At 39.2% G+C, this 13,377-nt stretch overlaps 1 long non-coding RNA gene across 1 annotated transcript in view; it reads right to left on the minus strand.

Moving 5' to 3' along the window:
• The window catches only part of LOC122452187, a 116,812-nt gene extending 109,462 nt beyond the window's left edge, over positions 1–7,350 (minus strand). Inside the window, exons 1-2 of the long non-coding RNA XR_006272619.1 lie at positions 7,223–7,350; positions 5,564–5,716 (exon numbers count right to left, since the gene is read on the minus strand). This is a non-coding gene — a long non-coding RNA (uncharacterized LOC122452187). The remainder of the gene's footprint in view (positions 1–5,563; positions 5,717–7,222) is intronic.
• Positions 7,351–13,377: the final 6,027 nt, after the last annotated feature.

Consider the following 13,377-nt stretch of genomic DNA (forward strand, 5'->3'; position numbering starts at 1 on the left):
CTTTCTCATATGATAAACTACAAATAGTGACAATATTTTTGCCATGGTTTTTAAATAATCTAACAATTTCTCCATTCCCCCACTAAAAGAAACTGTCATCTCTACTTTTTCCTTATGTTTTCCACTTGCTCATTCACCCCTGGGAACAATACTTCACTGTTAAAGCCACAAGGGTCTGGCTGCTATTTTTTACTTTCCTATGTGGGGAAAGAGTCAGATCCAACAAACTCTAAAAGCTACCACTAAAAGAAAATCAGTCATAAGAACCTCGATCTGTATACTTTTGTCTTAAGTTCTCCATCATTAGTTGCACTGACCCCTATTGCTGTGGTCACCATCAGTTGCTAACAATACCTAAAAGACAGGATAAATTCTTACCAAAAACTTGACTTAAGAACGTGAACTGGCCCAAATATTTCAAGGTATGTTCATTAAACATTAAGTGTGTAGGCAGTCAGAGCTGTTAAATAATCTGTGACTGTCCAGTCAATGGACCTAAACCACTATGTTTATCTGTCCACAGGGCCTCACTGAAAACTGCTTCACATGTTAAGAGAGCTGCTTCACATTTTAAGCTTCAAACCTTCCCACTGTCCTCATCTCCATCCTCACTGAGGTCCTTACTGAGAGCATCTCTGTCATTCATTCTTTCCCCAGGGGCCTGCTTTCACATGTGGCTCATACTGGAGCTTGGAACCAGGCAGAGGACTTCCTCTGAGTCACTCCAGCAAAATGCCACTGACGTCCAACCCTGTGAGAAGCTGTGCAACCCACACAGAAGCCACCAGCCACCTCTCAACTTCCTTTCTGTGTCTCTGAATACTTGGCAATCCTATTTGAGAAGAGGCAGCTCCCCCAGTCCACAGTCTCCTTTCCTCTTTTTCCTTACATCACATTTCTGAGACAGTCCTTGAGAACTCCTCTTTAGTACATCTTTATATTTCAGTCTGTTATATACAAAGATATTTTTGCTCATCACATTTTAAATTAGACATGGTAAGTATAACGTCTAAGAACAATAATGAAAATGGAAGAGAGTTTTAGTTATTCTATAGTCTAATGACCATGGGGATTCAAATTTTATAAAATATAGCAAAAAAAAAAAAAAAAGAAGAGAATTCTTAAAGAAAAGTAATTAAGGAAATAGAATGGGCAGAATGAGAATCTAAATTAATACTGTGAATTAACAGATAAAAGTTTAGAGCAGGATTAAAGTCACCTAACATCACATCCCTTAGAATATGAAACTCGAAGTCTACTCAAAGGTCTGTTCAGATGTGCACAGACTTTAAGACCCCTACTCCTTTTTATTTGATGTTTGACACTATTATAATATCTCTCATCACTGACGTGTTCTTGATGGAGAGCTCAGGTGTTTAAAGTGAAAGTGAAAGGTGTTCAGTTGTGTCCAACTCTCCATGACCCCATGGACTATGCAGTCCATGGAATTTTCCAGGTCAGAATACTGGAGTGGGTAGCCTTTCCCTTCTCCAGGGGATCTTCCCAACCCAGGGATCAAACCCAGGTCTCCCGCATTGCAGGTGGATTCTTTCCCAGCTGAGTCAGTGTTTAAACTGGTGACTTAAGCTCAGGGGAAGCCCTGGACTCTCATAAGAAGAGACTGGCTGTATGTGCTACTGTGTCTCAGCTGCAACAGCATGTGAACATGCCGTGGGGTTAATGACTGAGACTGTAACCATCAAATACAACGCCGCAACACTGGAAGGCCAGAGCACAGGGACTCAGGGCAAACAAAGCTAAGCCTAACCCTGGGCACAGTTTGCTTTTCCCTACATTCTGAGAAGCTACTCTCTGATCAGAAGAGAGCAATATCACTGCTGCTGTAAATAAGGGTGACCCATAGTCTCCTGTTTTCACAGCAACACCAAATGGCAGGGACTGCACATTCTCCAAGAAGAAAGTCTCTGCATCAGTTGCAACAAAAATCTCATCTCTGTACTGAGCCATAAATCATTGAAAACCCAGTCGAATCATGCTTCCGTAAGCATGCGTACGCATAAAAGAAAAAAATCTCCAAATAAAAAGATAATAGCTATTGTTTAAAATTTCCTCTAATAGGAGGAATTATTATTTACATTAGCAAAAGGATAAAATTTCCTAAATTAAAAGTCAAATGGAAATGCTTTCCTTATCTATAAATAATACCTTTCTGAATCTGTTGTCAAGATCATATGTTAATTTGTACACAATGTATAAACAAATCATAAACCAACTTTCTCAGGTGGAAAAAAAATTAAGAGAAAGTAGTGATTTTTCAAGGATTTTCTCACTGGGTAGAAGGATAGGATAAATTTTAAGGCATCACTAATTTTAATATCTATGCATGAAATTTACTAACTTATGTGTGAGTTTCTCAGAAGTCTCTCCCCAGCCAGAAAGCCTTCCCTTACCTTGAGACAGAAGCACTTCCTACTCTGCCTACTGGTTACAAGATCCCGTATAACTCCATGCATCACTACCAGGCCCAGTATGAGCTACAAGAGATGTCAAAGAATTTTCCAATGTGGGGTGACCTAAAAGCTCAATTGTTAATATGCAGCTATTAATAGCTGTGGGTACAGCTATTAATAACTATGAATGTAGCTATTCACTACCTAGGACCAGGCTTGGCCTGGTCTAAATGTCTCGATTCAGTGTCACCAATGGAACTTGCAAATGCAAAGTTCTTCCAACTTAGTTGTCACATGTTCCTGCCTCTACACTCACTTTCAGTTCAGTTCAGTTCAGTCGTTCAGTTGTGTCTGACTCTTTGCAACCCCATGAACCGCAGCATGCCAGGCTTCCCTGTCCATCACCAACTCCCAGAGTCTACCCAAACCCATGTCCATCGGTGATGCCATCCAACCATCTCATCCTCTGTCGTCCCCTTCTCCTCCCGCCTTCAATCTTTCCCAGCATCAGAGTCTTTTCAAATGAGTCAGCTCTTCACAACAGGTGGCCAAAGTACTGGAGTTTCAGCTTCAAAATCAGTCCTTCCAATGAACACCAAGGACCAATCTCCTTTAGGATGGACTGGTTGGATCTCCTTGCAGTCCAAGGGACTCTCAAGAGTCTGCTCCAACACCACAGTTCAGAAGCATCATTCTTCGGCATTCAGCTTTCTTTATAGTCCAACTCTCACATCCATACATGACCACTAGAAAAACCATAGCCTTGACTAGATGGACTTTTGTTGGCAAAGTAATGTCTCTGCTTTTCAATATGCTGTCTAGGTTGGTCATAACTTTCGTTCCAAGGAGTAAGTGTCTTAATTTCATGGCTGCAATCACCATCTGCAGTGATTTTGGAGCCCAGAAAAATAAAGTCGCAGCACTGTTCCCACTGTTTCCCCATCTATTTGCCATGAAGTGATGGGCCCGGATGCCATGATCTTAGTTTTCTGAATGTTGAGCTTTAAGCCAACTTTTTCACTCTCCTCTTTCACCTTCATCAAGAGGCTCTTTAGTTCCTCTTCACTTTCTGCCATAAGGGTGGTGTCATCTGCATATCTGAGGTTATTGCTATTCCTCCCAGCAATCTTGATTCCAGCTTGTGCTTCCTCCAGCCCAGCATTTTTCATGATGTACTCTGCATATAAGTTAAATAAGCAGGGTGACAATATACAGGCTTGACGTACTCATTTTCCTATTTGGAACCAGTCTATTGTTCCATGTCCAGTTCTAACTGTTGCTTCCTGACCTGCATACAGGTTTCACTTTACTGACATCAATTCACAGACACTGTTCAAAAGGGTCACCTTTTAATCCCCTTTAAAGGAATGCTGAAGTGACACATGTGTATCAACTTAAATATACAGTAACACCTAAACAGGTGGAGGTGGGTACACACTCAAGGTCATGAAGAAGATTCATGGCCACAGAAGCTTCCCAAAGAGCTGAAAGTAAGTCGTCCAGAGACACAATGACAAGGCTCCAGCCCTGCACAGATGTACATTATGATTACTATTTACATTTAAATTGCACATTTTATGTGCGTGTGTTAGTCGCTCAGTCATGTCCGACTCTTTGAGATCCCATAAACCGAAGCCCACCAGGCTCATCTATCCACGGGATTCTGCAGGCAAGAATACTGAAGTGGGTTGCCATTCCCTTCTCTATGGGATCTTCCAAGCCCAGAGATCAAACCTGGGTCTCTTGCATCTCCTACACTGGCAGGTGGATTCTTTCCCACTAGCAGCATGTGGGAAGCCCAATCATCACCCTGCATGTTCTTTGCAAAAAACCCAGGGCAATCATAAGAAAACATCAGACAAACCTAAAATGAGGGACCCTTTACAAAATCCCACACCAGAACTCTTTAAAATTTGGTCTCAAGGTCACAAATGACAAGGGGAAGCTAAGTAACCGTCACAGACTGGAGAAGACTTAGGAGGTAACAGTTAATAAGGTCTGTTAGCCTGGGCTGGATACTGATGGCAAAAGGACATGAGTGGGAAAGCTAGTAAAAGTCAGATAAAGTCTGTAGTTTGGTTAATAACACTGCACTAGTGTTAACTATTCCTTTGTTTTGACAAACACACTGTAATCATGTAAGATGTAACAATAGGTGACACTGGATGAGGAACACACAGGAACTCTCTTCTATCTCTATAATCTTTCTATAAATCTAAAATCTTTGCCCCAGAAAAGTTACTTAAAAAGTATTATTCACATATTACTAAATGATGGCAAATGCCAGCCACAAAGACCAAGAAACAGAATGTATGTTAATCTCTGGAGATTCACATGAGAAAATGTTGCAAATCTGGTACCTACAACTTAATGTCCTTCTTTCCTTCCTTATAGACAGCTGGATGTATTTAACAATACCACCAATATTCCAGCAATATAGCTTTAAATTCTAATAACTTGGCTAAAACTAAGCATATTCTAAATAGAATAAAATGAAAAGTGGAAAATTTCCAAATTTCCTATAACCCTAATTGACTGCCTAGTTTCTTGATCTTTCAATTATTTTATAAAAAGAAAGGGCTACTTTTAATTTTTTTAATTTTCTTTTTCTGCTTACCTGATAAAATCAATCTTTCCTTTTCCTTTCAGTTGCCTTATATAAATTTTAACAGAGCATCAAATTTGACAAGGCACATTTCACTTCTAAGAACTATTTATCTAGCTTACAAATGGAATGTTTAATATTCTTTGTCTTATAATATGGCCACTTTTGCCAGAAGGGTGTGTGTTTGAGTCTAGAGATGGTAGTCTGGAAAGACACAGGTCAACAGAGGTATGACGGAGACATCAAGCTGACCTCCAGAGAGTCATACGCTCCAACTCCATTATAAAGCTGCTGCCAGGAAGTGATGATCTAATTTCCAAGCCCCCTGTCTTCTAAGTGATGCTGTGTTACCAGTTTGGGTCTATAGAATGTGACTGTATAGCATATCCAGGCCAAAGAGCTTAATCATTGTGTTTCTTCCACATTCCCTTTGCTTTGCATGGCAACCTTGAAGGCTTACTGTACAGTAATGTAATTCTTCAAAAGAAAAGTTATAAAATAGTAAGAAATTAACACATTAATAATCTTTGCATTACATATCACTCACTCTGTATCTGTGTAAGGGTCGGCTGTCCACTTCAGAACAAGTCTTACACATGATGTTCAACACATATATTTCTGTATAGCTGTTGAAAAAAATCCGTATACAAATGGGTCCAAGCAGTTCAAACCCATGCTGTTCAAGGGTCAACTGCAGATCCTGTGTGGGGAGAAAAAGAACAAAAAAATCTTTCAACCTCAACAATCTTCCCCTTATTTCATGTGACTTTGAAAAAGTTAGCTCTTATTACCAGATAAAATATGTTTTCCTCTTTAGGATAACATTGTCTGGAAATGCTAATAAGTATTCTGCTATGTTTTAGATCCAGTATCACAAATACAGTATCACAGTGTAGATGTACATGTCATTCTTAAAATACTGATTACCTGGATGCATGACAACTAGAAATCGAAAGGATGTAAAGATTCCAGCAGTTGTGAAAACTCAGAAAAAGTAAAGATCATAGAAACAAACATCACCTTTAACCAGGACTGGTGGGTACTCATTACTTGTGTCTTTATATCTATAGCATACTTTCTTAAAAAAAAAAAAAAGTTTCGAACCAAAAGTAAAATAAAATTAAACTGTGCCTTTGACCTCACAAATATTTCATTATTGTATGCCTTTCTCTCAGTCACAATGACATAACAGTCATGACACAGACGCGTGATTCTAATAGCCATGCACTTCTTCACAATTCTAGTCTTGCTACAGATAGGTATGCTATATACGTTGTGTATGAGAGAGGTATGCTATATTATTAGATTTGACCAAAAATTGTGAGAAGTAAGAGTGTCACTGCCAGGCTGAGGTCATAAAAAAAAAAAAAAAATCCCAGAGGGATTCAGCACAGATTTGCATTACCCGCCTCTGTGAATAGAAAACTGGTGCAGAGATGACAGGGTCAAGATGGGACCTTGAATCACTGCTTAAAGTAAGCCGCCTTGGAGACCTGGCAGGCACACTGAAGGCTTTCATGTAATAACACACTGAGATTTCTGAGTTGGTCTGCTACTGAAGCATAGCCCAGCATCCCTGACTAACATGGCACCTTCTCACTTTCTCAATCCTTTGAATTCCGTAGCATTTAAATACATTTACTTCAAAGGTACTCATCTCTATGTGAGCTTTCAGTATTGTTATTTAAACGAAGTCTTTGCTTAGTCTAACTCAGAGACTCTAAGTTAGACAAGTATATCCTTGAGACCTCTCATTCATTGCCTTAGAGAAAACATGACAGAGAAGAATGAATCTTAAAAATAAAAATAACTGCACATCACTGACTAGTGTTCAAATTCATGAACATAAGAGATATTGACAATGTGCATCTATAGGAAACAAAACGAAACAGCAATGAGGGAACTGACTCATTGTACCTATTTTTTTCTCCGTCAGCCATACTGAAGAGGCCTAAATGTCATTTATTCATTTAGGGCGACACATGTCACAAGTAGCAGAAATCTTAGCTTTCTTTGCTAAGTGAAAAATACCTTAGATTTGCGTTTTAAAAGCAATATGCACTCACTGCGAAGAAGGCCTGCGGATAAGGCAGAATCTTATCAACTACAATCAACAGAACAGGGTGAAATGTTAGCGTAACTTCAGCCATCTAAGACCACTGGGGTAAGTCTATAAGCACAAACATGCAACTACTAAATGACTCACTCAGCTGACCAAGGCGGTATGTTCGGAATGTGAGTCATCCAGCCCTGTGCTGCATCAGCGCAGCGGGAGTGGCCGTAGTGGAGACACTCAGATCTCCCAGGACAACCAAAACCAGGGCCTGCCCGTCATCTTGATGGATTCCTAACAAAACATAAACCTATTTAAAATCGAGGCCCAGTGAAAGTCTGTGACATATATATTCAGATGTATGCTTTCCAGGGCAGCAACTTTTTCCCAGCATGAAATCCTAAAGATCTGCCTGCACGCCTCTTCCAGTACAGAAGGGTTGTGCTTAACTATGTGTACGAGAATAGTGATGTTTCAGGAAGGAGCAGGGAGTGAAAGAAGGCATGACAGTCACCGAGGGAGGATTTTCAGACCAGCGCACATCCGCTCCCCACTCACCTCAGGTGTCTGATAAGCCTTAGAGTCTCAGGCCCTGTGGGATTTGGGGAGCAGGGGTGCAGGCTGCAGGGGCCTCAGGGATCTTGCTCTATCCTCATACATTCCCCACTTGGAACTCCTGAAATGAAGACAAGCATGCTGCTTTTTCTGTAGGATTTTTTTAAAAGGTGGACTCTTGAGAGAACAAATGCAAACAAATTCCCAGCAGAACAGTCTCAGTGTTCCTGGTGGAGACTGAACCGAATGTTTCCTGAGCATCTCCTTCATGCTTTTGTCATCTCGGAGAAAAACAGCGTGTTCCAACCTTCTCACTTGTGTTCACATTCCAGGAAACAGAATGTCTCACAATACTGAATAGAACTGGAGGGAGTATACTAAAAATCTCTCATTGATAACTTCATAGAGCTTTAATACAAATGTAAAACATAGTAGTATGGTCCAAATATAATACTCTGTACCCTCCCAGAATTTTACTCTTTCACTGAAACAAATTAATACATACCTATAGTGTGCCATGTAGTATCAACATTCGTCAGAAAGATTTAACCAATTCTATTTGATTGCGTTGTGTAATTTAACTCTTGAGCTTCAAATTCTACTTATTCAACTTCAAAAATATCTTAAACTATACTTCTCCTGTATCTCTACTATCGGAGAAGTAAATCCAACTCATCAACCCTCTCAAGACAATATCATTTTCAGACTATACCCATCAGGTTATATTATAAGATTTATTGCTCTCCAACTCAAATCTCATTGTATTGCAGTAGGTTAAGACCTACTGTTGCTTCTGCATGACCAAAAAGACAAAGTCTAAGCTCCTTATCTTTGCAAAAAAGCCTTTCACAAGCTTTAAATTCAATTCTGCTCCTCCTCACTCTGTGCAGTATTCTCGAGTCTCATTATAACTTATTTGTGTGTGTGTGGTCACGCTCAGTTGCTCAGTTGTGTCTGACTCTTTGTGGCCCCATGGGCTGTAGCCCACCAGGCTCCTCTGTTCATGGAGTTTTCCAGGCAAGAATACTGGAGGGGGTGGCCATTCCCTACTCAAGGGGAACTTTTCCACCCAGGGATCGAAGTCACATCTCTTGCGTCTCCAGCACTGGCAGGTGGATTCTTTACTACTAGTGCCACCTGGGAAGTCAGATTATTCCTGAACACATAGTAACTTTTCTTTTACTTCACACATGCCACCTACTTCACTTAGAACGTCTTCTCCCAACTTCTTTACTAAAAGAAATAAAAACAAATTTTCCTATCACACACAAACTCGTATTTTACTCTTTCCTCAAAGTGTTTTGTTATCAGATGCTTGTAGTAAGTCACGTTAAAACATAGCTGCTTTCGAAACAAGAAATATGTATTTTTGCCTGTGCTGTGTGGCATAAAGGATCATAGTTCCCTAACCAGGTGTCAAACCCATGCCCCCTGCAGTGGAAGTGCAGTCTTAACCACTGGGCCACTAGGGAAATCCCTAGAAACATTTATTATCCCTTTGTTTCTGTAATCAGGAATTTGAATGGAGCTTAGCTGATCATTTCAACAGAGGAAATCTCAGGCTGTCAGGATGCTCACTGGGGCTGTACTGATCTGAAGCCTTGACTGGGCTGGAGAATCTCCTTTCAAGATGGTTCACTCAGATGGCTCTTGGAAAAATCCTTTTTGGTTATTGGCAGGATGCCTCAGCTCCTCAAACATGGACCTCTCCACAGGGCTACTTAAGTGTTTGGTTGACATGGCAGCTAGCCATGAGAAACCTGGGAGATAGCAAGAAGGAAACTAATGTCTTTTATCTATTTGACCACATTTTCTTCATAGGAAGTGAATCACTAAGTTCTGATAATAATCATGAAACGCCTTCACCTTTACAAGGGGAATTGTCAAAGAATTTAGACATGTTTTAAAACAGCTGCAAAAGGTTTCCAAAATTTCCCCAGAAAGTCAACTATTCTTCCTTCTTTTTTCCCTGGTTATTTATGTTAGCTGTTTTGTAAAACATAATATATTGTCTAAAGAGTTCATCTGAAAAGATATTGTGGGGCTTTAGTACATAAACATCAAACTTCTATTTTGCTATTTCCATATAAAGTCTTGGAAATCCCAAGACTTCGAAAATTAGATTTGTTAAAAAATAACATAGGGATAACTGGCTAGTCATCTGGCAGAAGAAAAGTGTAACTCTGTATTGTCCTTTATATAAAAATAAATTCCAAGTGAGTTTATGATTTTTAATTTTTAAATAAAACCATAAATGTATCAGGAAAATATGAACAGACATTTTTTATCATCTTGGAGTAGAAAGGCCCTTTGAAGAATGACATAAAAGCCCAAAGTCATAAGGAGGAAGAAACTGATAAAGATAACTACTTAAATAATAACACAGCTGTAAAGAAGGAAAAAAGATTTAAACAAAAAGAAAACATGCAAAAGACAAACAGAAATATTAGTAACATATGATAAACAAAAAATAATTTTCTTAATAAATATAGAGTTCCCTAGGGGCTCAAATGGTAAAGAATCCACCTGCAATGCAGGAGACCTGGGTTTGACCCAGGGTCGGGAAGGTCCCCTGGAGGAGGGCATGGCAACCACTCCAGCATTCTTGCCTGGAGAATCCCATGGACAGAGGAGCCTGGTGGGCTACAGTCCGTGGGGTCACATAGAGTTGGATGCAACTGAGAGACTAACACTATAATAAGAAAAAATGTACAAATGAGCAAAAGGACTTCTGTTCCAAGAAAGCAGAGTACAGGCTATAATCTCGACATCCTATAACAAATCCAAAAATGCTTAAAATAATATTTAAATGCTTATCTGCCCTTAAAAACACAAAGGAAATGCTCAGGGTACTATATGATAAACCTTTGCATATGAGTTAGAATTAGATTTATTTATGGGTAACAGAGATCTAAAATAGCAGTAGCATAAGTGAGATTATATATGTGCGTGTATGTATGTGTGTGCACATACAACACCTTATGGAAAAGCCTGAACAAACTTTTTGATCAGCCCAATACATACATATACACATATACAAGCAAGATATATCAGAGATCACACAAACACAGACACATTTCTCACACATAAAAGCCCACGGGCAGAGCACAGGGACAGCAGGGCACTTCTACCAAAGTCTTCATTAAACTCACCATTCTGTCACACTGGTGTGTGGCTGTAATTCTTGTGGTCTCAGTTGTCAGCTAGATCTCTAGTCTCGTCTCCATTCCTGGAAGCATCCAAAAGGGAGCCATTGACTGAAGAAAGTTTCTAAAAACCACCACCTGCATTTCTGCTTACATCCCATTGACTAGAACTTTGTAATAAGATCACATTTAAGCAAAAGTAGTTTGGGAATATAGTCTTCAGTTTGTTTGTTCAGATACCCAACTAGAAATCAGGGGTTCTATCTTGTGAGAGAAGAAGAATATATATTTGGAAATATGAGCAGCTTCTACATTCACTAAAAGTCAAAGATAACATACAAAAAATCTCAGTGTAAAACATTTCTGAAAGTGAGAATTGAAGGACATGGAAACTGAGATTATCAGAACCAGTCTATAGAAAATGTCCATGAGCTCCTGGACTAAGCCTTGAAGCTGCCTGGTTCTTTACCTTTCCATAACTTAATGACTCACTCTTCAGACTGTAAGATGTACTCCAGTATCAAACCAATGGATGATGATCTTTTTCTCTCCCTTAAATTAGCCACAATCAGTTTCTGCTGCTCTCAACAAAAATAATCTCAATCAATATATTTGAAGATATATACATATATCCAAAAATTTCAGTCAAATGCACATGCATACACACACACACACACACACACACACAGTGGACGTGTCTCTTGAGAAATAAAGGTGAGGTTGTGTAGTTCGTTAGCAATCATCTATTTCAACAAAAAAAAAGGGGGGGCAGATTTCTCTTCATCTCATTCCATCCTTCTGATTATCACCTCAGGGATTCAATAGGGGTCCCAAAATATTTAAGACTAATTCATTTTGAGTTTCATGTTTTAATTGCGGATCCAATTATATTATTTCCCTACTTAAAACTCTGGGATGAATGTCTATCATTTTTCTGGAAAAAGTCCAAACTCCTGATCATGACATGGAAATCTCTCTATAACCTGGCCACAGACTAATCCTCCTCCTCTTCTAGGTTAATACATGCAATCTCTCAGTCAATACAATTATCTACTGACAGCCTACTGCACGCCAGCCACTGTTCTAGATGCCAGATATACAGTCAGGAATGATATTCAAAATATCTAGCAACTAGTATAAGAAGATACCAGCTGTGAACAAATGAAAAAGCTTTACCAATGTGTTTTATCAGAATACCAACCTGAATGTATCAATAAATACATCAGAGCCTCTACCTGTAAAGAATTACTTTCTTTGAATGGGAAGAGAGACAATAGATAAAACACTAAACAAGTTATTAAGAAAATTTCAAGTATAAGAGTATAATAAAGATAGAGAAAATGTCATCTAAGGAAGTGACATTTGAGTTGAGATGTGAATAAATAAGATGTAATAGGTTGAAATATGGCCCACACAAAAGGTATGTCCATGTCTTAACCCCCAGAACTTGTAAGCGTTGACTATGTTTAGGAAAGGCAGCATTACGGATGTGATTAAGTGAGGACCTTGAGATAAGGAGATTATCCTGGACTATCTAGGTGAGCACTAAATTCAACAACACGTGTCTTTGGATGGAGATTTGAGACAAAAAGACAGGGACATACAGAGGAGTAAGTGATGTGAGGACCAAGGCAGAGACAGGAGTGATGCAGCTGCAAGTCAGGGAATGCTAACAGTCACCACAAGTTGCAAGAGGCAGACAATGGATCTCTCCTGTCCTAGTCAACCCAGGTGGCCATAATAAAACACCACAGATTGGGCGGCTTAAACAACAGACATGTATTTACCAGAATTCTGGAGGCTGGGAAATCCAATATCAAGGAGTTGGCTGATTCACTTCCCCAGTAAGGGCTCTCTTCTTGGACTCCAAATGCCCACATTTTCACGGTTTGTAGTAATTTGTTGCAGCAACCCTAGAAATCTAACATAGAAGGCAACTTTGGAGAATCTGAGAGAAGTATATTCTAGTCAGAATGAACAGCAAGTGAAAACTTCCAAGATCACCTATAGAAAATATACCACTAATCAAAGCTAATGAAATAAGATTTGGGGGAAATATAACGTGTCCGTAAACATGCCATTTTTCTCCAAGGTAATTATAAATCCAATGCTGCTCCAATCAGTGTCCTCAAAAATTTCTCACTTAAGATTACAAACTGATTTCAAAATTTATATGGAAGATCAGAGCCAAAACAATTCTGAGAAATAAAGGACATTTGCTTAACATATATTGCTTAACATATATTGTCTTATTACAAAGACATAGCAATTAAGAAAATGTGATATTACTATAAGGATAAGCAGATCAAAAAAGCTTAATTTCAAAACCTAAAAATAGACCTATTTATACAAACATATAAACAACAACAACAACACACACACACATATACTTGAAAAGTCCAACAAAGGTGGCATTTCAGTATAATCCTCCTTTCCTTCTAGTAAACAGTGCCCCAGGGAAGGTTCACAAAGGGAGTCTTCCTTCCCAGGTACAAGCAGGAAGGGATGCCCTAGCTGAAGAGAATTTTTAAATGACAATGACGCTGACTGAAAGCTTGCCTGCTGTTTACTGCTACTGTGTGCTGGCAAATTGTCAGAGCTGAAATA

Source organism: Cervus canadensis, chromosome 13 (genome assembly GCF_019320065.1).
Source record: "Cervus canadensis isolate Bull #8, Minnesota chromosome 13, ASM1932006v1, whole genome shotgun sequence".
NCBI lineage: Eukaryota > Metazoa > Chordata > Mammalia > Artiodactyla > Cervidae > Cervus > Cervus canadensis.